General features: G+C 50.5%; 1 protein-coding gene across 4 annotated transcripts in view; it reads left to right on the top strand.

The window, feature by feature from the left end:
* Positions 1-23327, top strand: part of LOC147111529 (cilium assembly protein DZIP1-like) — a 580724-nt gene extending 557397 nt beyond the window's left edge. For all 4 annotated transcript variants that reach the window (XM_085998574.1, XM_085998576.1, XM_085998575.1 and 1 more), the window contains one exon: positions 19777-23327. The gene's annotated coding sequence lies outside the window, so the exon portion shown is untranslated. The remainder of the gene's footprint in view (positions 1-19776) is intronic.
* The last annotated feature ends 477 nt before the right edge of the window (positions 23328-23804 follow it).

Genomic DNA, 23804 nt, shown 5'->3' with positions numbered 1-23804 from the left:
ATGGTGCAATTTATCGGCTTCGCGCTAGCGGTTCTGAACCCGCACTGTGGTTTCAAAAAGGCATTCAAGTGCTGGGGACACAGAATGATGTGTGCTCCCCGGCTCCGACATCTCGAGAGGTCGGTGCCTGTCATCGTACGCTCCCATCTGATGACGTAAGGCGGGACCACTGCGTAACGAATGTGTGCGCCCCCCTGAATGACTCCAATGTTCTCTACCCTGTATACCGGGGTGGGCTTTGCTGCGGGACCCAACACCGGCATTCTTACCACTATTCCCATGATAGTATGATTCGAATGTCCGCAGTCCACTGGGACTGGGTACGCTTCTGCAGCTAGTCTGAGCTGGCACGGGCTTAATGCATTCTCAAAAGGGTGGAGCGCCTGCAAGTGCTTGTTGCTAATCCAGGACGGGACCAAACCCTGTTTTAAATCCTCAAGATTACTGCGGCCCTCGCCCAGTAACCACGCCCCGTATAGCACACAGGCCTCGTTTTGCGCAGCTTGATCGGATGCATTCCGATCCTCCTTAATGAGTGCATTGACCGTTCTCGCGTGTTTTTCCAGCTCAGCTATTATATCCTTAAAGTGTAGTGTCATGGCCTGGTCCTCATGCAACTCAGAACCCACTACCTTATTTTCATCTGTCAGTACGTTCCTTAACTGTGCTTTTAAACCGTTGATCTGTGTCTGCAGCTCCACGTTATCTAGAGCGTTGACGACAGATGTCCCGGTATTAAAAGCAGTGAATATGTCATTTACAGTACCCTTTCTTTGCCTCCTGACTCGATCCAAAACTTCTGGCGGTGTGGTGTATAATTTGTCTTTGTCGTTGTCGGCAAAGTCAAATTCGTAAAATTGTCTAAACATTCGGGTTAACAGGACCTGGTATGATTGTTCCGTTTCATTGGGACACCACTCCGGCAATCGTACCTTAGTGAGATTTAAAATCACTGAGGCCACCGCGTAGTGTACCCCTTGGTACAGCACCTGACCGGTGGGTACCAATACTAAACCGTTCCCGGGTCCCTTGGTGGTGGTTGGGCACCCTTCTTTCTGGGCTAGTGCTACCGGAAGCGTGGGCAGGGGCTTGCGTGGGCGGGTGATGAGTTCAGCGGCGTTTACCGGAATAGGGGAGTATGGGGCTCCGCACGCTCGAGTGCTGACATCCCATCTCATCCCCTTCCCTTCATCCTGCCACTGCCTCTGGAAGAAGATGGGGCACACGTGTCTCGAACCCCACATACAGACATATATTCCTTCATCTGGTTTCCACCATTTGTCCCAACACACACGTAATTGTCCGTGAGTCCCCGTAATAGTCCGATGGGTATTATTACCCAGTCGCTCCCACTCGACCGTAGAGTTTCTCATGTCCTTTCCCAGCTTTCGTAGCCACCACCATCGCCTTAGTGGTACGTTCCCATTGCACACCAGACAAATCCTCTTTCCCACGGTAACGCTGACTCTGGGTGCAAGGATCCTCACCCGAGGGCATGTTAACGAAGTCTCTTGGTAGGCAAAACCGAAATTGCTGGAATATTCCATAGAATTCGTTCCCAGCCAACCTGGCCATCTCCCTTGGTGGAAGTAGGTGGCGGTTTCCTCAACCTCTCGCTCCCCTGTCCCATCCGTTGCGATGGGGGCCGTGTCCCCGGAGCACCCGAAGATGATGACGTCCTTGGTGCGGCCTCGGTAGGCCCACCCGCACCCGATCGCCATGAACGCGATGAGAATCTTTTCCATCATATCCCAGGTTTCTGTAACCAATAAAATGATGTAGCCGGGCTCCCAATAGGTGCTGGCCTAACTAAATGGACGCGCGGGTTCCTGGACCCCGCTCCCAAACAAACACACATACCGGGCAGATTTCCAAATTGTACTCTTAACACATCTTAACGCTATATATATTTCCTTAAATTATCACCATAATTACCTAACTTAACTTATGTACAGCGCCGCCCTCCGCGGGGCGGCTTGCCTAATCCCTGTGAGGGCTGTCGCGTGCCACACCCTGCGGTGGGGCTGCACTGACCTTCGGCTTTGATCCCCCGCAGCCTGTCGCTGTTGAACGGGGACCATGCCTTCCTGGGGCTGCTCTAAGCCATGGTTGGGAAAATTGGGGAGAATCTGGCCAAAACTTTCTGGGCTGGGGCGCTCGAGCCGACCTACGAGGGGCTGCTTTGGGTTGGGCTCCCGGGGCTGATGGACCGGGGGTTGGGACTGTTACCGTCACAGCCTGTGGTTCCTCCACAGCTGCCGGCTCCAGCTCCCCTCCCTCAGGCTCCGCCCCCCCGGGGTCGGGATCTGTGGCTTCCGACTCCACCTCACCTGTCCCTACAGGTTGTGAGTCTCCGCCCCCATTCCCTACCTCCCCCAAGCTTGAGTCGAGGGCGGGATCGTCGTCCTCTGACTCTTCCTCCTCCGTGATTGGGTCTGAGGCGAGGTCGAGCTGTTCGGGCTCTTTCCTGCCTGAATCCCATTCAAAAGGGGAGACCTCCCACTCCAATGGGATGGCCTCTCCCTTCACGCAGGCTACTGTTCCAGCCTGTGTGGTCTGTGACTCTGTTGCAGGCTGAGGATCTTTGTTCTCAGACCTGGTCCCCTTTGATGGCCCTTGTGCACCCGGTTTAAACAGTTTACACTGGTTAATGTGAAACCATTTGGTACGTCGGGGCACCTTCACTGCATAAACCATGGGGCTGGCCTTATCCACAATGCTGTAAGGCCCCATGTACAGTGGTTCAAAACTCCCTACCCTGGCGTAGTTTCGGACCATGACCTGGTCTCCGACTACCCACTCTTGTTGTTTACGAGGTTCCAATAACAGTTTATTTCCCTGGTGCTGTCTTCCCATGTTCCCAGCCGCCTGCCCATAAATCTGTTTCAGGCGCTCAAAAAGGGTTTGGACGAATTTGTCTCGTTTCACCTCTTGGAGCTGGCCCTCAGTGAGCACCGGGGCTAGTACATGGGTGGGTGTTCGCATGATTCTTCCAGTCATTAATTCGTGCGGGGAATACCCCGTACTTTTGGACTGGCTGGCTCGGATCCCCATGAGGACTAAAGGCAGGACCTCCGCCCATTTCTGGGGCGAGCCCATTGTCTCCTTCCTCAGCTTTTCCTTGAGGGTCCGATTCATGCGTTCAACAATCCCGGATGACTGGGGATTGTATGCTACGTGCCACTTCCCCTCAATGCCCAAGAGCATGAGGGCGTTCTGCATTACTTGACCGGTGAACTGACTCCCTTGGTCGGACTCTACAAAACGGGGGAGTCCCCACCGTGAGAACACTTCCCGAATCAAGATCTTAGCAGTACCCAGTGCCATAGCTGTTCTGCACGGGAAAGCTTCTACCCATTTGGTGAACACATCTACCAGGACAAGGCAGTACTTATAGCCTTCCTGGGCGGCGGGCAGGGGCCCTATGTAGTCGACCTGAATCGACTGCCATGGTCCCTCTACCCTCCTGATGTGCCCCATGGGCACCTTCCTTTTGTGGGGGTCTGGGTTGTTAGCAGCGCACACAAGACAGCTTGTGCAGAACTCGCGGACAAGTTGTTGTTGAACACATGGGAGTACGATATTGTTGCTATCACGGAGACATGGTTGAGGGAGGGTCAGGACTGGCAGCTCAATATTCCGGGGTATAGAATCTTCAGGCGAGACAGAGGGGGGTGTAAAAGGGGAGGGGGTGTTGCAATATTAATTAAGGAGTCAATTACTGCTGTAAGGAGGGATGATATATTAGCGGGTTCCTCTAATGAGGCCATATGGGTAGAACTTAAAAACAAAAAGGGGGCAAGCACTTTGCTGGGAGTGTACTATAGGCCCCCAAACAGTCAGGGGGAGATAGAGGAACAGATATGTAGGCAAATCTCAGAAAAGTGCGAAAATAATAGGGTAATAATAGTGGGGGATTTCAACTTCCCCAATATAAATTGGGATAGTCAGAGTGTGAAAGGCTTAGAGGGTGCAGAATTCTTAAAGTGCATCCAGGAGAGCTTTTTGAGCCAACATGTAGAAAGTCCTACAAGAGAGGGGCGATACTGGACCTAATTCTGGGGAATGTAGCCGGGCAAGTGGTGGAAGTGTCAGTAGGAGAGCATTTTGGCGATAGTGACCATAATTCGGTGAGATTTAAGGTGGTCATGGAAAAAGACAAAGACGGCCCGGAAATAAGGGTTCTAAATTGGGGGAAGGCCGATTTTAATATGATAAGGCAGGATCTGGCCAAAGTGGACTGGGAGCAGCTACTTATAGGAAAATCCACATCAAGACAGTGGGAGACTTTCAGAAGGGAAATAGAGAGAGTACAACGCCAACATGTTCCTGTAAAGGTCAAGGGTGGGACCAACAAGCAAAGGGAACCTTGGATGACAAGGGATATACAAAAATGCATTAGAAATAAAAGGGGGGCTTTTGGCAGTTACAAAAGACTAAAGACGGAAGAAGCCCTAGAGGAGTATAAAAAGTGCAGGGGCATACTTAAAAAAGAAATTAGGAGGGCGAGGAGGGGCCATGAAATAACACTGGCGAGCAAAATAAAGGAAAATCCTAAGATGTTTTATAAGTATATTAAGGGCAAGAGGATAACCAGGGAAAGGGTAGGGCCCATTAGGGACCAAAAGTGGCAATCTGTGTGTAGAGCCAGATGATGTAGGTGGGGTTTTAAATGAATTTTTTGCATCTGTGTTCACTATGGAGAGAGACGATGCAGACATAGAAATCGGGCAAGGGGCCTGTGACATACTTGAACATATTAGCATCGAGAGGGAGGAGGTGCTAGCGGTTTTAGCAGGCCAAAAAGTGGATAAATCCCCAGGCCCGGACGAGATGTATCCCAGGCTGCTGTGGGAGGCAAAGGAGGAGATTGCAGGGGCTCTGACACAAATTTTCAGAACCTCTCTGGCCACAGGGGATGTACCAGAGGACTGGAGAACAGCTAGTGTAGTACCATTATACAAGAAGGGTAGCAGGGATAAACCAGGGAATTACAGGCCAGTGAGCCTAACATCTGTGGTAGGGAAATTATTGGAAAAAATTCTGAGGGACAAAATTAGTCTCCACTTGGAGAGGCAAGGATTAATCGGGGATAGTCAGCATGGCTTTGTCAAGGGTAAATCATGTCTGACACATCTGATTGAATTTTTCGAGGGGGTGACTAGGGGGGTGGATGAGGGAAATGCTGTGGATGTGGTTTACATGGACTTCAGTAAAGCTTTTGACAAAGTCCCGCATAGGAGACTGGTCAAGAAGGTAAGAGCCCATGGGATCCAGGGTGCCTTGGCGCGTTGGATCCTAAACTGGCTGAGTGGCAGGAGGCAGAGGGTGATGGTCGAAGGATGCTTTTGTGACTGGAAGCCTGTGTCCAGTGGGGTACCTCAGGGATCGGTGCTGGGTCCCTTGTTGTTTGTGATCTACATAAATGATTTGGATGAGAATGTAAAAGGTATGATCAGTAAGTTCGCAGATGACACGAAAATTGGTGGGGTGGTAAATTGCGAGGAGGAAAGCCTCAGGCTACAGGACGATATAAACGGGTTGGTCAGATGGGTGGAAAAGTGGCAAATGGAATTTAACCCTGAAAAGTGCGAGGTGATGCATTTTGGACGGACAAATAAGGCAAGGGAATACACAATGGGTGGTAGGACCCTAGGAAGTACAGAGGGTCAGAGGGACCTTGGTGTACATGTACATAGATCTCTGAAGGCAGCGGAACAGGTAGATAAGGTGGTTAAAAAGGCATATGGGATACTTGCCTTCATTAGCCGAGGCATAGAATATAAGAGCAGGGAGGTTATGATGGAGCTGTACAAAACGCTGGTGAGGCCACAGCTGGAGTACTGTGTGCAGTTCTGGTTGCCTCACTATAGGAAGGATGTGATTGCTTTGGAGAGGGTGCAGAGAAGATTCACCAGGATGTTACCTGGGATGGAGTGCCTCAGCTATGAAGAAAGACTAAACAGGCTGGGGTTGTTTTCCTTGGAGCAAAGAAGGCTGAGGGGGAACCTGATTGAGGTGTACAAAATGATGAGGGGCATAGATAGGGTAGATAAAGAGGAACTTTTCCCCTTAGTAGGGGGGTCAATAACAAGGGGGCATAGATTCAGGGTAAGGGGCAGGAGATTTAGAGGGGATTTGAGGAGAAACTTTTTCACCCAGAGGGTGGTTGGAATCTGGAACTCACTGCCTGAAAGGGTGGTAGAGGCAGGAACCCTCACAACATTCAAGAAGCATTTGGATGAGCACTTGAAATGCCATTGCATACAAGGCTATGGACCAAATGCTGGAAAATGGGATTAGACAGGACAGGGGTGGATGGGCGGCGCGGACACGATGGGCCGAAGGGCCTCTTTCTGTGCTGTAAAACTCTATGACTCTATGACTCTATGACATCGTCCCGAAGTCCCGGCCACCATCCCACCTGCTCTACCCGTTGCCAGGTGACCTCAGGCCCGGGGTGTCCCGCTCCTGGGCCCTCGTGGGCCAGTTGCAGGAATTCCCTCCGGTGCTGCTGCAGCACAACCCACTGCTCCTCTCGGAACAGCATACCTTCTTTGACTGTGAGGGCTGCCGTACTGTACGGACCCTCTACCTGCTTGCCTTCTGTGATGGCTTTTAGGACTGTTTTTAGGGCGGGATCCAGGGTTTGGACGGTCCTTAGGTCTGGGGGCGGTGTCACCCCTGTGTTCCCTGGAATTCCCTCCCTGCCCTGGATCGCCGCCACGGGTCCGGGTTCATAGGGGTCCCAGAGAATGCCGTTGCGGGCACCTTCCCTGGCTAGCGCATCCGCCTGCTGGTTGCCCTGGCTGCGGGGTTCTGTGGTGGAGTTAGCTTTCACCTTATGGATGAACACCTCCCCTTTCTCACCCACAGCGGCTAAGATCTTTTCCAGCAAGGGCTTAACTGTTAAAGGCCGCCCGTCCGCGGAGGTATATCCGCGTCGGGACCAGATGGCGAGGTACTCTGTACACGAATTGCAGGTGAACATGCTGTCTGAGCAAATCGTGTATGGGGTTGGGAAAATCTCGGTGTGGGTAACCACGTACGCCACCACGGACAGTTCAGCCTGCTGTGCGCTCATAGTGCTGGGGAGCTTAATCGCCAGGGCAATGTTTGCCGCAGGGTCATAAACTCCACACCCTGTGAGTCGTTCGCCATCAGATACAGTGCTAGAACCGTCTACGTAGATTTCGCGGCCTGTGGGGTGTAACCCGGCCCGTAAACCTATGTTGACTTCCCATACCCCTTCTATGGAACATCGATGGGCTGTCCCGGGATATGCCATATTGGCTGCGAGCCTTGGCGCGCAGAGGCCTTTAACTTTGAGATCCATCTGGGAAAGGAGGAGGGTCCAGCGCGCAATCTGAGCGCTGCTTACGGTCCCATCCTTAATCCTTCCATCCAGAAGCATCTTTGTGGGGGTGTGATGGGTGCGGAGCGTGATGGGAGAGGTTCCTGTGAAGAATGCGTGGCCAGGAGATGCCGTTCGCAATTGGAGAATCTCCTCTCTACATCCGTGAGCACCCTGGAGGAATAAACTACTGGTCTCAGCTTGCCGTGCTGCTCCTGGAGCAACACTGCGCTCAGGCTGTCTCCACTAGCGGCTACCTCCAGGAAGAACTCCCCTCCCCCATCTATGGCCCCTAGGGCTGGCGCGGTCTGCAGATCTCTTTTCAACTTCTCGAATGCTGCCTGGCACCCCTCATCCCAAGACCACTCGACTCCCTTGTGTAAGAGTCGAAGTAGCGGGGCTGCTGTGGCAGCATAGTCCTCGATGAAATCTCTGCAGTACCCGGTCAATCCCAAAAAGGACCTTACACCCGTTACTGTGTTGGGAATCGGCAGATCTTGTATTGATTCCCTTCTGGCCTTATCTATGGCTCTTTCCCCAGCGCGGATGGCCAGACCTAGGAATTTGACTTCCTGCTGGCCAATCTGGGCTTTCTTCGGGTTTACTTTGAAACCCTTCCTTTCTGACAGTTCCAACAATTCGGCTAACAGTGGGCCGTGCTCCTCCCTTGTGTCCGTGAACAGGAGTAAGTCGTCCACATACTGCACTATCTGGTTGGGCTGGCTAAACTCTTTTAAACTCCCCGCCATGCACTGATGGAAAATGCTGGGGCTGTTGTGAAAACCCTGTGGTAAACAGTTCCAAGTGTACTGTTGCCCTTTGAAAGTAAAGGCAAACTTGTACTGATCCTCCCGCCGCAACGGGATGGACCAGAAACCGTTCGAGATGTCCAGCACCGTGAACGTGGTCGCCGATGCTGGAATACTCCCTATTAGGTCTGCAACTGCTGCTACCGTGGGCGCGCAGGCTGGGATGTTACTATTGAGGACTCTGTAGTCCACTGTGGCTCTCCACGAATTGTCCGGCTTCTTTACCGGCCATAATGGGGAGTTCACGTGAGTGGCTATTGTTCTCAATACGCCCTGCTGCACCAACGAAGATATTGCGGTCTCCATGTCGGGTTCTGCCTCCTTGGGGAAATTATACTGCTTTTGGGGTCGGATCATGGGGTCCCCATCTACGCTGACTTCAAACCCAGTGACTCTCCCACAGTTGTGCTTGTGGGTGGCAAACGCGGTCAGATTTTCCGACACACATGCCTGCAAGTCCGTTGGGACGTTCGCTACCATGAGCTCGAGATCGTAACCTCCTGACGGCTTCATGGTGCATAGGGCCCCCTTTTCTTCCTTCCCTGGGATTACGACTACCTTACCTAAACTGCTCTCGGCTCCCCAGAGACAGTGATTTCTCAGGTCCACGAGGATCCCGTGTTCCACCAAGAAATCAGCCCCGAGGATGCCTTTTCCACCCCCCTCATTCCACTTCAATAGGATGCATGTCCATGTAGTGTGAAGTGCTCCCAACTGAATGGAGAGCGGGATGGAGTACGCGCCAGCCTGTTCTCTGCCTGTGAAACCCGCTACTGAGTATGGAGCCTGGGCGGACAGAGGTGAGGCGAAAGGTTTATCTGTGTGGATCACGGTACACGAAGCTCCCGTATCCAACAGGTAACTACCCTTTTGTCTTTCCACCTCCATCTCCACCACAGGCCTTCTCCAGGCGTCATAGCGGAGCGGACACAAGTAGACGGGCTGCGCGGGCGTCAGTCATTTAGGTGTTTCGGTTGGGGTCTCGGGAGCGATAGGGCTGTTGGCGACCGCTACCTTCCCCTGCCAGGTCATCAGAGACCGCATAGTCTCCAAGACTGACTCGATCGCAGCGGGATCCACAACCGCACCACCCCCTGTGGTTGGGGCAGGGGCTACGGTTGGGTTCTGGACTGGTGCTGGGGCAGCGGTCTGGGCTTGGGCTTGTGCTGGTGCTGGGGTAACGATCTGGCCGTGGGCTAGGACTTGGGCTTGGGCTCGGGCTTGGGCTGCGGCGAACGCTCTCTCTCTCTTATCCTTCCATGGATTTCTACAGTCCTTGCGCCAATGACCCTCCTTCCCACACGCGTAACAACTGCTGTTGGCTTGGGGAGGGCGATTTTCCTCCTGATGCCATTCCTTCTTAGCAGAAGCTGCGGGCCTCACCTCATGCACCTTTCCTTTTACAACAGGCGTTTTCTTACCCTTGTTGTTCCTATAACTGATCGTGAGCTGATCAAGTACTAGTTCCTCCGTGGAGCGGGGGTTAGTGGGGTCAAACCATGTTTTGGCCTGCTCCCTCACCTGTGGCAAGCAATTGGCGACCAGGCACCGGAGCCAATGAGCCCTTTGGTCATTATTCAGCCCGGCCCGGGCCGGCCCACCCGGGCAGCTGCGCCGATACACTGGCCACAACCTTCCGGCGAAAACCCGTGGGGGTTCTCCCTCTAGCTGTATCGTCCTTTCCAATCGGAGGAACGGACTTCCGTCACCCTCCCCTATAATCTCCAGGATCTCGTCCCGTGACTCCTCATACGCCTTGTGCCCTCTCTTGCTCTCGTCAGGGAGACACTGGAGGAGCGAGCTGTCCAGGGAGAACAGCAGCATTTTGGACTGTTCAACCCCATCGCAGTCATTAACTGCTGCGGTCTGCTCCACGTCCCTAAAATGGACGGAGGGATCTCCTGACTCGGAGAGTTTTGGGATGTGACTTATCATTGCCCTCAGCTGTTGTGCACTGTGGGGCATTATGATCTGATTCACGAGGGGTCCATCCTCGCCATTCTGGTCCGGACCGAGCCTCCGGTGTCGCGTGGGACACATCGGCGCTGGCCCCGACTCTACTACCTGGGGTTGCTCTACCTCAGGAACCTCTTTGTCTAATTTCACCGTTTCTTTCCCCGGAGTCCAAGACTCAGTATAGGCGGGAGGTGCCGAGGGCTCGGGGGTTGGTACCCCAACTGCCTTTTGCGGAATCGGTCTTTTGGATTCCTTGGCTAACAGTAGCTGGCTCGCTGGTGGGTTTATGAGACACACCAAGCCGTTTGCCTTCGCTAGGGCCGTTCTCAGGTCCTCTAGCTCCCGGCGGCAAGCGCTGTGGTCAGTGCTCTCAGATCTATCCTCCATGGCCATTTTATATGCTGCCCTGACTCCCAGAAGTTTTTCCTCTTGGGTCTCTATTTGCTTAGCTAAACGGAAACACCTCTCTCTCATTCTACCTTCACAGGCCTTGGCTTCAATGACCTGACATTTTAAATATTCTACCCGGGTTTCGTGGCAGCGAGTTGTGGAGTGGCGTTCCTGATTCAGCGCGTTAAGCGATTCAATCAGTTTTTGACCTCCCGCAACCTTTTCCTCTACGTCTGTAAGCAACCCGTTGATCTGGGCTGTCTGTGCTGCAACGACCTGGTCCAAAAGCTGGACTTGCTTCTTGTAGCACGTCAGCCAGACCGCCTTCTCTACAGATTTCTTATGCTCTTTAACCGCTGTCCACTTGATGGCTGCGTCTAGCGGGCACGTATCTCTCAACAGGTCAGATATCCATTGTTTTGTGAGGTTGACTTTTCCAAAAACATAATCTGCTATTCTTTCATCCATCACATCTCATTTATTCAGACCTTGATCTAACACACTACTTTCCTGCTGCCAAGGTCCTGCCACTTTCGCCATTTCTGTAGGGGGGTTTCTCTTGCTCTTTCTGGTCTCCTGCCAGGCTTCGTGCAATAATTACCCTTGAGTGGTTCGACCCACTCCCCCTACGGTTCTAGACCTTGGACTTAGGTGCAGAGAACAGTAGTGCAGAGAAAGAACTCAATAGACCAGGTTGAATAGCACGAAATGGATGCTTTTATTTTTAAACAGTTTGAAGCATTACAAAATACATGTCATAGGCACAGATTAAAGTTACTACAATCATGCACAAATTTATGAACTTGACTCTATGGAAATGGGGAACACACGGCACATCGTAAAAGGGAAAACACATTACGATTACCCTTAACTCCCTCCCCTATACCTAAACTAAGTTTTGACCTGGGGAACTTGGGATCATGCTCACCACTCTCAAAATCGCGAAAAAGGGGGTTCGCAGCCTTTTTGGCACCGCTTTCCGTCGTCACGTGGATTTGGAAACTTCTGGCGCGGTCGATATTCTCTCTCCCTCGAGGCGGTGGGGTAGACACAGCCTCGATGAGCGCTCGTCAAGGTTGAGATCCACTATTGTGGATTTGGGTTCATGGAGCAGACCTTCAGCTGCAGGCTGTTGAAGAACTGCATGCAAATGGGAGAATCTCTCCGGCCTGGATCGTCGGTTCTCCAGAGGGTTTCTTCTCCGTCGGCCTGGGTCGTCGATGATCTCCCGACCCCAGTACCCGGGCCACCCTCGTCATCTTCTCGTCGTGGCCGAGCCTTGTTTGGCTGAACACCGACCACGTTGTCTTTTCACCGAAATTGTCCGTCTTTAAAAAGACGAAACGTCTTCATCGATTCCGCATCTATCGAAGTGGAAGAGGCGCCGATCCTGGCACCGTCCGTCCTTCGTTCGTTCCTTGTAGAAGAAGTTCTTGAAGAAGTAGAAGTCTGAAGTCGCCCAGCAAGAAGCAGCAGTGAAGTGAAGTTTTGAAGTTACTTAGATGGACTTTCAATCCATAGTTATACTCTTTTGGGACAGTCTTATCTCCCGCCAAATCATAGTCCTGTCTTTGTATTAATTTTGGCGGGCAGAAATCTCTGCAGGGGCGCTTTGTCTTGTAACGGGAGCCGGTGATAACTTAACTGGCCTTCCTGGCCGATAATGTCTTTTAATGTCTTTTACATTGTCATCGCGACTCGGTTCGCATATTGATCGGTCCAGAGATTTTCCTTGATGGCTGCTAAACGGTTTCTCCATTGTACAATAAATGGGTATAAGTGTTTTTGCATTGTCCGCCCATATCTTGATGGGCCCCATCCCGTACTTAGAATCCATTGAATATGTATGCTGTTTCTCTGAGTTTCGGTTCCCAGATACTGGCTTTCGCGGGCTTACTGTCTTCAATCCACAAGCCTGTCTGGCTTGCAGTAACAGAAATAAAATGGTCCAGAAAACTGATCACGAGGCCCGGCGGCCATTTTGTATGCCCTTTTATCAAAGGTTTTTCTGTGCAAGCTTACTTTGGTCAATAAACAGTCTTATTTTATCTGGTTTTCTTGCGTGATTTTTGCTGAAAATTTTGAATCTTACAGGTGGCGCCTCAGTCTTCCTAACCATTGGAGGACAGATTGCTGGAATGCTGTAACACCCTGGAAACTGCTATCCACACTGGTAAACCCAGCCACGATGGCAACAGTTTAAGTTTGTGTGGCAGCAAGCTGAGCCTGCATGAGAGCAGTCTGAGCTTGCGTGATAGCAAGCTGAGCCTGCATGCCTGACTTCTGAGTTTCCACAGCACTCAGACATTGTGCTGCAATGGAAGCTGCGACATTGCCCATCACACCCAGCATCATGGTTGGGTCCACAAGTGCTCTAATGGAGTTGCCCATTACTTCCATCCACTTCTATCTTCAAAATCATGGGCTCCAAGCTCTGCGCAAATCCCTGTGCAAGGTTGGAGCAGGACTCCTCCCTGCTCCTCGACAATGACGGAGGTTCTTTGGTAGGCCTGCCATTGCACCAAGCATTTCTGTGTGCATGCCCATCACCCTTCTTCTGAAGGCCACCCCATCAAAGTCCTCGTCTGAGTCCTGTGCAGCAGAACTCACGTGGGACCTCGCCCTCCAGGAGCTGGCACCCGGCTGCAGCCCACTCGTGCCCAGTGACTGACCACATGCAGATTCCGCCTCTATACAACACTCTAAAGTTTGCGCAGTGCCATTTTCTGAGCTGGTGCCTGGGAGTGTCAGATCGAGTGATGATGTCATTTCTTCTCTATCACTCTCCTCCTTTACTTCTTCATGCACAGGCTGGGCATGTTGGAGTTTTTGGGTATCTGAAAGGAGAAAGGCACAAGGATCAGTTTGTGGTGAGGGGAGGGGGGGCACATGCTTACACCATCATTGTAAGTGAGAAGGCATTGTGGAATGAGGGGGAAGTGGGATGTGAGAAGAAGGATTAGTTATGAACATAACATCATCATCAATGCTTTCAGCCTCGCCGATCACCACGGCCTCAGTGCCGGCCCCTCCAATTATATCCAGAACCATCTCCTCCGGCTCGGAGAGATTCTGCAGCTGTGCTTGGCCCCTGCCTGTTAGCTACTGCATCACCTTAGCCTGCAAGAGAAATGGAAGTGTGTCAGTGAGTGTGGTGCAACGTGTTTGGGTGATGTGCCTGTCATTGTGTGCAAGGTGATGTGCCTCAATAATTCCGAGACCCGATGTTAGCGAAACAAAACAAGGCTTTTATTAACTTAGAAAGTAACACGTAAGAGAGAGAGGTATCTTCCTTCTGGAGACTGAGGCCAGACTGAGCTAGCTTACAAAAGGGGCCAGGTATGGGCGGAGCCCTACACACACAGCACATTCCAGCACATTCCAATAAACAATACAATGAGGACTGGGGGAAGGGAAATGACACTGAAACCGACCACAGTCACAGGCAGTGATGAATGGAATATTTCATCACATTCACCCCTTCTATAGATTTAGTCTGTTCGGGGGTTTGATAGTCCTCTGCGACCGACGTGGCTGTTGTGGTGCCGCGGGTGTCGGCTGGGTGTCCCCGGTAGCCTCCTGGGTCTCTGCCAGGGGTGCCGCCAGGGTTGTTGAAGGGGTAGTTGGTGGGGGTGCCGTTGGTCGATGTTCTTCCGGGGGTGATGAAAGAGTAGTGGGTGGGTAAGAGTTGCTGTGATCGTTGTTGCTGCTATTGCCATGGTTGTTGTCAATGCCGGCTGGGGCGACGTCTTTTATGGACACGGTGTCCTCCCTTCCGTCGGCGTGCCGGACATATGCGTATTGGGGGTTGGCGTGGAGTAGGTGTACTGGCTCCACGAGAGGGTCCGTCTTGTGGCCCCTCACATGCCTTCGCACGAGTACCGGACCTGGGGTGGAAAGCCATGACGGCATGGATACGCCTGAGGTGGATTTCCGGGGAAAGACAAACATTCGTTCATGAGGCGTGGCATTAGTGGCCGTACACAATAGCGACCGTATCGAATGGAGCACATCCGAGAGGACTTCCTGCCAGCGGGAGATAGGGAGGCCCTTGGTCCTTAGAGCTAGAGTGACTGCTTTCCATACTGTCCCGTTCTCTCGCTCCACTTGGCTGTTACCCCGGGGGTTGTAGCTGGTGGTACGGCTCGTGGCAATCCCCTTGGACAGCATGTACTGGCATAGCTCTTCACTCATGAAGGCCGCCCCCCTATCCGTATGGATGTAGCTTGGCATACCGAACAGGCAGAACAGGCTGTTGAGGCATTTAATGACCGTGGCGCTGGTCATGTCTGGGCAGGGGAAGGCGAATGGGAACCGGGAGTATTCGTCCACAATGTTCAGGAAGTAAACATTGCAGTCGACGGACGGGAGGGGGCCCTTGAAATCTAAGCTGAGCCGCTCAAAGGGCCGTGTAGCTTTGATTAAGTGGGCTCTATCTGGGCGGTAGAACCGATGCTTGCACTCAGCGCAAGTGCGGCAATTCCTGGTCAGAGACTGAACTTCCTCAATCGAGTAGGGTAAGTTACGGGACTTTATGAAGTGGAACAGCCGCGTGACCCCTGGGTGGCAGAGGTCGTTGTGGAGGGTCTGTAGCCGATCCCCGGTGGCGCTGGCACACATCCCTCGTGAGAGGGCGTCAGGGGATTCGTTAAGGGCCCCTGGCCGGTAAATGATGTCGTACTCGAAGGTGGAGAGCTCGATCCGCCACCTAAGAATCTTATCATTTTTAATCTTCCCCCTCTGTTTATTATTGAACATAAACGCTACCGACCACTGGTCGGTAAGTAGGGTGAAGCGTTTGCCGGCTAGGTAGTGGCACCAGTGGCGCACTGCCTCCACGATGGCTTGGGCCTCCTTTTCCACGGAGGAGTGTCTGATCTCGGGCCCTTGGAGGGTCCTCGAGAAGAAAGCTACGGGCCGCCCCGCCTGGTTGAGGGTGGCCACCAAGGCGAAGTCAGACGCATCACTTTCCACTTGAAATGGAGTGTTCTCGTCCACTGCCTGTAGCGTGGCCCGCTCAACATCCTGCTTAATGCTTTTGAAGGCGGCGTGGGCCTCAGCAGAGAGCGGAAAAGAGGATGCTTTCAAGAGGGGGCGGGCTTTGTCGGAGTAGTTGGGGACCCATTGGGAATAATAAGAAAATAACCCCAGGCACCTTTTCAGGGCTTTGGGAGTGTTGGGCAGGGGCAGCTCCCGTAGGGGGCGCAATCGGTCGGGGTCTGGTCCGATTTCCCCATTCTCCACCACGCTGCCTAGTATGCAGAGGCGCGTGGTGTTGAAAATGCACTTGTCCTCGTTGTATGTGAGGTTGAGTTTTTGTGCGGTTTCCAGGAACCTCTCGAGGTTCGAGTCGTGATCCTGCTGATTGTGGCCGCAGATGGTGACATTGTCGAGGTAGGGGAAGGTTGCCTGCAAGTGGTGATCATCGACCATGCGGTCCATCTCCCTCTGAAAGACCGAGACCCCATTCGTCACCCCAAAGGGGACTCTGAGGAATTGGTAGAGGCGTCCGTTCGCCTCGAAGGCGGTGTACGGGCGGTCCTCTGGTCTGATAGGGAGCTGGTGGTACGCTGACTTGAGGTCGATGGTGGAGAACACCCGGTATTGGGCGATTTGGTTCACCATTTCTGATATGCGGAGTAGCGGGTAGGCGTCTAGTTGGGTGTACCTGTTGATCGTTTGACTATAGTCGATCACCATCCATTTCTTCTCGCTACCCCTTACCACTACCACTTGGGCGCGCCACGGGCTGTTGCTGCGTTCAATAATGCACTCTTTCAGGAGCCTGTCTACCTCGGTCGCGATAAACCGCCTGTCCTCCCAGCTGTACCTCCTGCTTTTGGTCGCTATTGGCCGGCAGTTAGGGGTAAGGTTCGTGAATAGCGAAGGCGGCTTTACCTTCAGGGTAGCCAGACCGCACACTGTGAGGGGCGGCTGGGACCCACCGTACTTGAGTGTGATGCTTTGGTGGTTGCACTGGAAATCCAGGCCCAAGATCACGCTCGCACATAGGTTCTTCATGATTAATACTTTAAAATTATCGTATACAGTTCCGTTAACGCCCAATTGTACCGTGCAGTAACCCAGAATGGTCGATGTCTGGGTTTTATCAGCCATAGAGATGGTACCCTGAGCAGGGACCACCTTTAAGGAGAGTTGTTGTGCCAGTTCAGGGTGGATAAAACTCTCCGTGCTTCCACTGTCAATTAAACATTTAACCCGGCATCCGTTTACCTCGATGTCCACCATTGATTTGGATAGCGGGTGCGGCCTGGTCTGGTCCACTGTGACCGATGCCACTGTAGGGCCGTGATCGATACAAGATGGCGTCCACGCTGTCTGCTCATAAGATGGCGGACCCCACGAGGTCGGGCAAGATGGCGTCCAAGATGGCCGCTCCCACGGCGCACATGCGGCGGTGGCGGGTTTTCCGGCGGTTGGTTTTCCGGCGGGGTTCCCTCTGCACACCTTCCCGAAGTGCCCCTTCTTACCGCACTTAAAGCAGGTGGTGCCTTTCGCCGGGCACAGGTTTCTGGTGTGTTTTGGCTGCCCGCAGAAGTAGCAGTTGGGTCCCTGACGCGTCGCGGCTGTCGTAGGGCTTCTGGGGGGAGAGCGGGGCCCCGCCGGTGTCGGGCTGCCGGGCGGGGAAGATGCCTTCCAAGATGGCGGCGCCCTCGGTGCACACGTGGCGGCGTGGACGGCGCGGGCTGAAGAGTAGGCGTCCGAGTTTCTCTGGGCCACATCCAGGGATCGCGCGGTGTCCGCAGCCTGTTTCAGGTCCAACCCCGTTTTTTCCAGCAGTCTTTGCCGGATGTAAGTGGAGCTGAGGCCTGTGATAAAGGCATCGCGAACAAGCTCGTCAGTGTACACTGCGGCTTTTACATCTCGGCACTTGCAGTCTTTGCCAAGCATTTTCAGGGTGCTTAGGAACTCCTCCACCGATTCCCCAGGTCGCTGTGCGCGAGTAGCGAGCAGATGCCTAGCATACACCTCATTCGTAGGCTGCTGGTAATGCGCCTTTAAGATGTCGCAGGCGGCCAGGTACGTATCGGCGTCTTGGATGAGGGGGTAAACCCGGTGGCTTACCCAATTCCGCAGAATTCCGAGACTCATCCTCGCAGCGTCCGTAGCGTCTTTGACGGCTGCGGAATTGTCCAGGAAGAATTCCATACACTCAAACCAGTGTCCGAAGCGTGCTGATGCGTCCGGAGCATGTTGATCCAAATCCAAATGTTCGGGTTTCAGGAGTTGATCCATAGTGTTGAAAAATAAGTTAATAAAATTGATGTGCCTCAATAATTCCGAGACCCGATGTTAGCGAAACAAAACAAGGCTTTTATTAACTTAGAAAGTAACACATAAGAGAGAGAGGTATCTTCCTTCTGGAGACTGAGGCCAGACTGAGCTAGCTTACAAAAGGGGCCAGGTATGGGCGGAGCCCTACACACACAGCACATTCCAGCACATTCCAATAAACAATACAATGAGGACTGGGGGAAGGGAAATGACACTGAAACCGACCACAGTCACAGGCAGTGATGAATGGAATATTTCATCACACAAGATGTGAGATGTGGGTGTGAGGCTTGCAACAGTGGTAAGTGTGTGAGGGTGAGGTGAAGCTATGATTGTGTGGTATGAGTCGTGATTGATAGAGATTATTGGTAGGCGAGTGATGGGGCTGTGGTGCCTTGAGCAGTGTGTGAGGCTAGTGTTGCAGTTGGTGGGATATTGCATTTGAATATGCATTCACTTACCTTGACCACTCGTGTGCGGTCATTAAACTAATTCCGGCACTGGATCCAGGTCCTGGGGGAAGGACTTGTGACACTGACTGCTTCAGCAATCTGCTCCCACTGCCTTCGTACAATCTCTCTCTGAAATCCTTCTGGCTCCCTGTGGGTAGAGGACCTGTCTCCTCCTTTCGAACCCCTGCACGAAGGCATCCAGTGCTACGTCCGAGAACCGAGGTGACCTTTCTCTGCCCTGTTGCGACATTGGTAACTTCCCCTTTCCTTAGCTCCACTCAGAATGAGGTGCTTCTTTCACAAAGTGTCTCCCCTTTAAGAAGTGCAGACAGTGTTTCACTCTGCAAGCAGTGTTTCATTCTGCAGGCAACCTTTGAATACAGTTCAGACTTCCCATGATATTGGACCCCCTGCTGAGCGCTGAGCCAACCAGCTGCTCGTTCAGCATTGGGTTCAACGCATCAATCATGTTAATTCGCAGACAGGCAGGAATTCCGTGTGCTGCCTGTATTACTTTCAACAGGCGCGGGCAGGTCGCGCATTGCGATCCCTGTGCCCATTTTCAGGCTTTATCGAATTTAGCCCCCGTAGCCTTTTAAAGAGGAAGTGAGTTATTTTACTTTCCCAGAAATATCAGTCATAGATTCAGTGTGGTTGTTGTGTTGGAGCTAAGTATGTCAAAGAGAGTGTGAGATAGTTAAGTATCAGTTTCATGCAAATTTAGTTCAGTTTATTTCCCTCATTGACATTTCCTTAATACAAATATCCAGACCTCCAGAGACACTTGTCTCTGCCCTTTTGGGGAAGAACTGATAGTATCTGCATGAATTTTTAAAATAGATTTATTTGATTAACAATTACTTTTCCATCATTCAATCAGATTTTAATAAATATAGAAAAGCTATTCCTTTTTGCAAATGAGTGATGAGAAAATCTTATTGCAGACTGTGTTGTAGTTGCTTACCTGAGAATTTGGACTTCCCAATTCAAAAAGGCATTGCATACTTAGTTTAACGAAAAAAAATGTTTTACTATTTGTTTCCTTTTGTAAAAATATTTACATTTTATTAATCCAATTTTATGGTTTAATTTTGCATCGTTTTTAGGTGGCATAATGAGAGCACTGCAGACTTCCCCATGTTTTTAGTGGATCTTGATTTCAGTTGAATGGTGGGCATTTGTTGTGAAGTATGGGGAAATGGGTTACTTTTCCTCTCTTGCATGGCTGTAACCTGGTAACTTAACTTTAGAAGTAAACCACCTCATCACATATGTGACAAATGCATTTGGTTATCAGCCATTAATGACATTTTTACTTATGCAATCACAAGTCTGCAAATGAGCCTAGTTTTATTATTCTTTTTTCAATTTTCCTGCATAATAATATTTGATCTCTGTTTAAACTTTATAAAGATGCTGCATCAGAAATTAATTCTAAAATAAGACAGCAGCTACTTGGGTCAGGTAATAGTGCATTGTATCTAATGAATGTTCTTTCTTATTTTTTTCTCAATGACAGAAGTATTTCATGTTGATGTGGCAATTCCTCGATAGGGCGATCCAGTCATTGGAGCAGACTGGAGTCACTTGTTGGAAGGTACAGATCTATGATTATCAAAACTAGCTTAACTGCGCGGTGGAGAAGAATGGAAAAGAAAGAGACCAATGCCTTAGAATAAGTCCTTTATGGTTACTACTTCCGGCCAAGTTTTCCTTTTCCCTTGCTTCTGTTTCTGACTGTTCATTTTTGGTTTTATAAGAAGCAATACATGCTTTGAGTTTATTGTTTTGGTGTGTATTTTCCAGGTTAAGAGAAGCTGTTGTAATTTCCATAATATTCAAATAAGCTTGAACAGATATTTCCATGAGACACATATGTAGAAAACATTATAAAACTTCCCTTTTCTCACCTTTCATAATTTGTGTACAAGATATAGTGTAGTCTATTTCATTTTTAAATAAAAATGTATTGCATTGCCCTTTTATAAGCTGAGTTATTGGTTCAGCTATAGATCTTGTCAACCTCCAGGTGCAATTTTATTTTGTTATGAAAGAACTGGTAAGCTTGTTCAGGATCAGGAAATGCAATTCAGTTTTCCAATTTCAAATTCCAATATTTTCTAGTCCTTTTTTGAGCTCCTAGTCATGTATTCAGCAAAAAATCTGAAGATGTGCTTAATTACCCACAGACCTCCAAGCCTTTCTTGGGAGCACAATTCTGGACACTAGCAGAAATCTGACAACAATCTATAAAAAAAACAATATCTAACTTAAACATTAATCATTTAACTGATTGCCTTATTGAATCAGAATTGTAGCAGTGTCTACAAACACTGTCTCTCTTCCTCTCATCCAGCCATTCACACAGAATCACAGAAACCCCAGTGCAGATAGAGGCCATTTCGGCCCATCGAGCCTGCACCGACACATATCCCACCCGATCCCCGTAACCTCTACATCAACACATATCCCACCCTATCCCCGTAACCCCACGTATTTAATCCCCCTAACACTAGGTCAATTTATCATAGCCAATCAACCTAACCCGCACATCTTTGGACTGTGGGAGGAAACCGGAGCACCCGGAGGAAACCCACGCAAACACGGGGAGAATGTGCAAACTCCACACAGACATTGTTGCTGTTCTTCTCACCTGTGCTACTGCCATTCTAGAGGTGTAGTTAAGTACCACCTAAAGCTGTCTCCTCAATATTTTCAGTACAAATGAATGCTGTAGTGGACAAAAAATCAGTAATTATATTATAGTGACATCACAGATGTTTTTCTGCTTTACACTACACTCTCTAGAATGCAAACCTCAACCAGAATAATTAAAACAAAAACAAAATTGCAATAGCTACCCTGGAAAAAAGCAGGAGACCCATGGTATAAACAGAAAGTATGTGAGAACCTTGTAAAATTATACAATCCCCCCATTTTTCTGCACATTCACTTATACAACTTATATACCCTCTTGGAAGTCCTGGGATTTGGCCTGCTTAAGCAGACTTCTTGAAGGCAATTGGTAATTTTAGCAGTTATTTTTGAGCACAAGCACAAATGGGCATTGCGCTGTGGAAATACACACTGCCTGAACAATGGACCTGAACCTGCCAATATTGTTGCTTTCAGGTCCTCCAACCGAAAACAACCCCCTTTCCAACACAGGGATGCCTAAAATCAGGGGAAGCAAGTTAGCCACTGCTGTGGAACTTCGAGGCCTACAGCAGTGGTAATATCTGCTAACTTCCAGGATTTCTGGCTGTTATCCAAAACCTGCAGTTACATGGGCCCAGAAATTCGGGTCGGGGGCTTCCCGCGGGTGTAAGCCCCCGACCTGCACTTACCTAGCGCACCGGCCGTTGAGCTGTGGGCCCCTGTGGAATTCCGATCCTGGGCCTGCTCCAACTGCCGGCGCACAGTGCTTGCATATCCCAGGGGCGCAGTTAGTGTGATGCGTCCCCTGGGATCACGTGGGCCATGGGGCGCCAATCGGAGCAGGGAATGCCCATTCATAAGTTTGACAGGAAGAGCTGTCAAAACTTATAAATACTACGGGCCCCAAAACATCACTAAATCATCAAATACATTTTTTAAAAATCACAATTTTTAAGTAAACTATAAATTACATCAAATAACTATTTTAAACAATAATTTAAATTTTTGAAAAAAATAATTTTATTTTCTAACGGGGCTAAAAATAAACTTACCTTTCTTTAAAGTATTTAAAAATAATAAACCTGTGGAAAAAATGTTTTAATTTTAATTAATTCACCTGTTTTTTAAATGTCTAACTTCTGGAGACTTACCCTCCTGGGAAAACCTGCAAAAAAAACATAAGTTCAATGCGCATGCACAGCCTCTCCTGTGCACGCGTTCGAACTCTGAACCCCTTCATTCAGAGGAACGGAAGTGCCGGTTTCCAGCGCATGCGCAGTGCATGCAGGAAACCCGCACTTCCATTGGGCCTACGGGTGAGTACCCCGTGCGTACTCACCCGTGGAGACCTGAATTTCTGGGCCATGGTCTCTTGCTCCGCAGATCCCCCTTTCTGGCCCTGGGGTAACACTTGTTTCGAGGTTGGAGAAGGAGATGGGTGCAACCTCGAAGGTTCATTTTCAATGAATAAGCTAGTTTCCGCTTTGGCGGGAATCTCCTGGAATGGGTGATTCGTCTGCCGAGCACTGCTGCTGGCAACTCGGGAGAAATGCTCCGTGTCCACGTGGATCAAGCATGCGCATTACCCTGGCTGTCATGGCTTGCAACCAAAGCGCATTATCTGGACCCTCCTGGCCACCCCGCTATTTGGATACATACCGCTTCATTGCCGGGTGTGATGATGACAGCAACGGAACCAATGAAAATCGCCTGCAAACTCTGAGTTCTGAGAGAACTGGGGGAAGGAGAGAGAAAAACAAACTGGGAGAGAGAGACACACACACAAACTGCGGGGGGGAGAGAGAGAGAAACACAAAATGGGGAGAGCGAGAAACACAAAATGGGGAGAGAGAAACACACAAAATGGGGAGAGAGAAACACACAAAATGGGGAGAGAGAAACACACAAAATGGGGAGAGAGAAACACACAAAATGGGGAGAGAGAAACACACAAAATGGGGAGAGAGAAACACACAAAATGGGGAGAGAGAGAAACACAAACTGTGGGGAGAGAAATAAACACAAATGGGTGAGGGAGAGTGAGAAACACAAACGGGTGAGGGAGAGAGAGAAACACAAACTGGGGAGAGGGAGAATGAGAAACACAGACCAGGGAGCGAGAGAAACACAAACCGGGGAGGGAGAAAGAAACACAAACTGGGGAGAGGGAGAGAGAGAAACAAACTGGGGAGAAGGAGAGAGAGAAACAAACTGGGGAGAGGGCGAGAGAGAAAGACAAACTGGGGAGGGAGGGAGAGAAACACAAACCAGGAAAAGGGAAAAAGAAACACAAACTGGGGAGTGAGAGAGAGACACACACAAACTGCGGGGGAGAGAGAGAGAAAAACACAAAATGGGCAGAGAGAGAAACAAACTGTGGGGAGAGAAATAAACACAAACGCGTGAGGGAGAGAAAGAAACACAAACTGGGCAGAGGGAGAACGAGAAACACAAACCGGGGAGGGAGAAAGAAACACAAACTAGGGAGAGGGAGAGAGAGAAACACAAACTGGGGAGAGAGAGAGAAAAACAAACTGAGGAGAGGGAGAGAGAGAAACAAACTGGGGAGAGGGAGAGAGAGAAATAAACTGGGGAGAGGGAGAGAGAGAAATAAACTGGGGAGAGGGAGAGAGAGAAACAAACTGGGGAGAGAGAGAGAAACACAAACCAGGGAGTGGGGGAGAGAGAATCACAAACTGGGGAGCGAGAAAGAAACACAAACGGGAGAGGGAGAGAGAGAAACACAAACTGGGGGAGGGAGAGAGAAACAAACTGGGGGATGGAGAGAGAGAGAAACACAAACTGGGGGAGGGAGGGAGAGGCACAAACTGGGGCAGGAGAGAGAGAGAAACACAAACTGGGTGTGATGAAATATTTCCATTCATCACT

The sequence above is a fragment of the Somniosus microcephalus genome, chromosome 10 (genome assembly GCF_052327205.1).
Source record: "Somniosus microcephalus isolate GS21.2 chromosome 10, FLI_Smic_1.0, whole genome shotgun sequence".
NCBI classification, from domain to species: Eukaryota; Metazoa; Chordata; class Chondrichthyes; order Squaliformes; family Somniosidae; genus Somniosus; species Somniosus microcephalus.
Note: the sequence above shows the minus strand (reverse complement) of the source record. Positions and strands in the feature narration are given on the sequence as shown.